This window comes from Octodon degus, unplaced genomic scaffold (genome assembly GCF_000260255.1).
Source record: "Octodon degus isolate 3935 unplaced genomic scaffold, OctDeg1.0 scaffold00012, whole genome shotgun sequence".
Taxonomy (NCBI): Eukaryota; Metazoa; Chordata; class Mammalia; order Rodentia; family Octodontidae; genus Octodon; species Octodon degus.
The window spans coordinates 1,598,464-1,602,525 of NW_004524588.1; positions in this window are offsets into that span (position 1 = coordinate 1,598,464).

Below are 4,062 nucleotides of genomic sequence, written 5' to 3' on the forward strand. Positions count from 1 at the left end.
TAAGATAATTATACTAATTTCCCTTAATTCATTGAAAGGAAAGGTTTGTCCTAATATCGTTTTGACAATAAATGCCAATATCTTGTATGCTGAGTAACTAATTTAAAAATAACAATAAATAATGTATTAATCATTGCTACCTTCCCATTATCTTGTTTTAAAATTTTGAGGTTTTTTTCCTCCTTAAAATAAAATTTTAAAGGACTTTTTTGAAATTATTTGAGTCTCCTATGTACTAGATCATGCCACCTGTGAATGTTGATAGCTTGACTTCTTTCCCCTTGCATACCCCTTTTATTGCTTTCTCTTGCCTGATTTCCCTGGATAATACTCTAAGTACTATTTTGGGCAGAAGTGGTGACAATGGATGCCCTTGTTTTCCTGCTGATTTTAATATGATACTGGCATTTGGTTTATAAAACATGGCTTTTATCAGATCTTCTCTGTCCTTTGTATTTAGCATTTTTTTCATGAATAGACATTGCAGGTTACTAAAGGCCTTATTTGTATCTAATGATATTATCATGTTATTTAGGTGTTTATTTCTGTTTATTTTCTCTATTACATTTATTGATGTATGTATCCTAAGCCAACCTTGTATTCTGAAAAATGAAACTATCTCGGTCATGATGTAGGATCCTTTTATGATTTGTTGTGGTTAGTTATCTAGTAACTTGCTTTTTGTTGTTGTTGTTGTTGTTGTTGTTGTTGGTGTTGTTGTTGTTTGCAAAACTGGGGATTGAACAAGGACCTTGTTCTTGCCAGGCAAGCACCTATTCTACTGAGCTATGTCCCCAGCCCCTCAGTAACTTGTTAAAAAGTTTCACATCTGTGTTCATTGAGGAGTTTGACCCACAGTTTTCTTTTTTACTGAGCTCTTGTCTGGTTTTGGTATTAGCGTAGTGCTAGCTTCCATGAGTGAGTTTGGTAGTACCTTCATGTTAAATTTCATTACAGAATTTGAAAAGCATTGACATTAGATCTTCCCTGGTGTTCTTGTGTAATTCAAAAATGAATCCATTTTGTTCACAGCTTTTATTGGTTGGTGAGATTTTTATTACTGCATCAATGTCATTCTATGTTAATCCCCTGGTCAGTATTTTTGTATCTTCTTAGTTCCACTTTTGCAATTCCATATGTGTCTAAAAATCTGTCCAATTTTCTAGATTCTCTAAATTATTAGAAGACATGTCACTGAAATGATTACTTATAATTCTCTGGACTCTAGGGATATCTTCTAATTTTATGGTTTTTATTTCTAATTGTAACAATATGGGTCTTTTCTTCCTTTTGGGGGTTACAGCTTTGATGAAAGGGTTATCTAATTTATTTATTTTTTAAAGAACCAGCCTTTCTGCAATTTCTCATAGCTGGATCTTGGAAACAACCCAAATGCCCATCAATTGAGGAATGGATGAAAAAGATGTGGTATTTTTACACAATGAAGTATTATTCAGCTATTAAAAAGGATAAATGTGAGGTTTTTATTGGTAAATGGATGCAACTAGAGCCCATACTCTTAAGTATAATAAATCAAACCCACATATGCAAACATCATATTGTCTCCCTAGTGTAAGAACCTGAAAAAGTAAATAAAATCTAGAGGATACAATAGATTCTATGAAAAGAGAATCAGTCTATTCAAAAGGGAGGAATTACTGAGATGACGAGAAAGACAGGAGAGGGAGGGATGGAGAGAAAAAGATATATCTATGTATGTATGCAGGATGGCTTGGATAATTTTACTGTACATTTCTGCTACTCTACAGAAAGGAGCAGTTAATGTTCAACTTTGTTTCCTTTTTTCATTTTTCTTTCCTCTGTCTATTCTTAATTTATTATAACTTTCTTCATTTTTTTCTTTCTTTTCCAAATTTTGCATGCATATATCTTGGCAATCTAAAAAACTAAGGGGAGATAGCTCAGTAGAATAAGCACTTGCCTGGTAAGTGCAAGGTCCTGAGTTCAATCCCCAGTACCGCAAAAAAAAAAAAAAAAAAAAAAAAAAAAAAAAAAAAAAACCTAAGTTAAAGATAACACTATGCAATACAACAAATACTACTGAATTCATATTATTTTGTTTAGTGAATTCAGTATCATATTAATTTTTACTACTATTTTGTATTTTCTTTTAAAAAAAGAGAAAAGAAAACTCACTTCTCGATTCATTATTTCTTCTCACTGATTTTTTTTTTTAGTCTCAGTTTCATTAATTTTTTCTGTGATCTTTATTTTTTGCTTCCTTGTGCTAATCTTTTATTTGCGTTGTTCTTGTTTTTCTAAACTTTGAGGATTCATCACTAAGGTATTTATTTGAGATATTTCTGTTTTACAGATGCAGACATTCATAACTGTAAACATCCCTCTTCGTACCTCTTCTCCTTGTGTCTTGTAAGTCCTATCATGATGTACTAGCATTACTATTTGATTCTAGCAACCGATTAATCTTTTCCTTGATTTCTTCTGTGACCCATTGAGTCTATAAAAGTGAATTATTTAAAATCATGTTTAATTTCCATGGATTTTCACCACTGATTTCTAGTTTCTTTGCATTATGATTTGATAATATGCACAGGATTATTTTACTTCTTTTATATTTATTTATATTTATGTAAGTATGTTTTATAGGCTAATATATGACTAACTTTGGAAAAAGTTTGGTGTACTACCGAGAAGAATTTTTTAGTTCAACTCTGTAGATAGCTATTGCATTTGCTTGAAAATGTTGTTGAACCCTAGTATTTCTATCTTGATGTTTTGTCTAGTTACTAAACTTATTTGTCAATATGGAGACCACTTACTTTGAGACTTCTTAGTCAAAGTTGTCTTTGGGTTGCTTTTTGATTGTTAATTCCTTTAGTATTTTTTCTTTTTTATATAAACTTCTCATCCTAGTTGATGTATTTATTCCATTAGATCCATTGGCATAATTGATGTCATTTTTCCTGACTAGCATATTCCTGAGCACTTTTTCCAGTACCAGCTTGGCAGCCATAATATATTTTCTTTCTGTAATTTAAGACTGGATGTCTCTCTGTAGTTCAGACTGCCCTTCAACTCCCTATGTTATCTAGGCTAGTCTCAAATTTGCAGAGATCATAGTGCCTTAGTTCTGCAGTTACAGACATGAACTACCACATCCAGCCCAACAATCATAAATTTCTTAAGGTGGAAATTCTTAATTTCTCCATAAGTTCTGAATGTTGGTTTTGCAGCATATGTTAATTCAGGCCAAAATTTATTTTGTTTTTGACCTTAAAAAGTTTCTCTATAAGTTCTTCTGGCATTTAACCTTTTTGTTGAGAAGTCTGCAGTGATTCTAACAGGGTTGCTTTTATATGTGATTTATTTCCTACCAGCTGTTAGCATTCTGTCCTTGTTTAGGCTCCTACAATTTTAACTATAATATTTGTTATGGAAAGGGCATTTTGTGATCATGAATATTTGAAGTTCTGCATGCCTCATTTACATTTATATTGCTTTTCCCCATACTTGGAAATTTTCTTTGATTTCTAAAAATAGAATTTTATGCCATTTGTTATATCTTCTGTTTTTCTTAAATTCCTATTAATCATAGTTCAGTCTTCTTTGATTTATACAGCAGCTGTTATAAACACTTTTCATGATCTCTTGCTGGTTTCAAAGCATCTCTTCATGCATTGTCTCTGGCATCAGTGTTGTGTTGTAGTTCTGACATTCTCTCTGCATATTTTTCCTGAAAGGCATTTTCCATTTTGGAGCATAGAGGGCAATATCCAGGGCAGGTAGGTGTGTGTGTATGTGTGCATGTGTGTGTGTGTGTGTGTGTGTGTGTGTGTGTGTGTGTGTACTTGTGTGATGCACATATGTACTTGAAGATTGCTAAAGAATAAAATTATATCTGACTTCCGGGAACCCCCAGACCAAGTCCTAGCCCAGGTCCGGTGACTGTGTGGAGAGCTTCCTGCTACCCTGCGCCGGCAGGACCAGTCCCAACCCAGGCGCAGCGTGGGCCGGACCCTCTCCCGCCCCCTCGGGCCGCCCCCCACCCCTTCCGCCGAGTAGGAATTTCTGCTGACTTCC